Source organism: Penaeus monodon, chromosome 20, assembly GCF_015228065.2.
Source record: "Penaeus monodon isolate SGIC_2016 chromosome 20, NSTDA_Pmon_1, whole genome shotgun sequence".
NCBI lineage: Eukaryota > Metazoa > Arthropoda > Malacostraca > Decapoda > Penaeidae > Penaeus > Penaeus monodon.
Genome location: NC_051405.1, coordinates 26,378,615 through 26,378,894, shown reverse-complemented (window position 1 = coordinate 26,378,894; position 280 = coordinate 26,378,615).

Genomic DNA, 280 nt, shown 5'->3' with positions numbered 1-280 from the left:
TCTAACGTCACTTACACGTTTCTTAAATGAAGAAATTACGTGTATTATTTTTTCCGATTTATATCTTCTCATTTTATATTACACGTTTACCTTTAAAAGGGGAAAGGGGGCACTGGATGGTGGGGGGCACTGGAGGGGGAGGGAACTGGAAGGGGGGAGGGATAATTACCAGATTATCTATAAAATTATGAATCCGAATTATATGGATCGCTGGGCAGCCATATTGCAAGGTCATGCACCGTTGTTTTTGTTTATATTCTACGGTGGTTGGGACGAATGT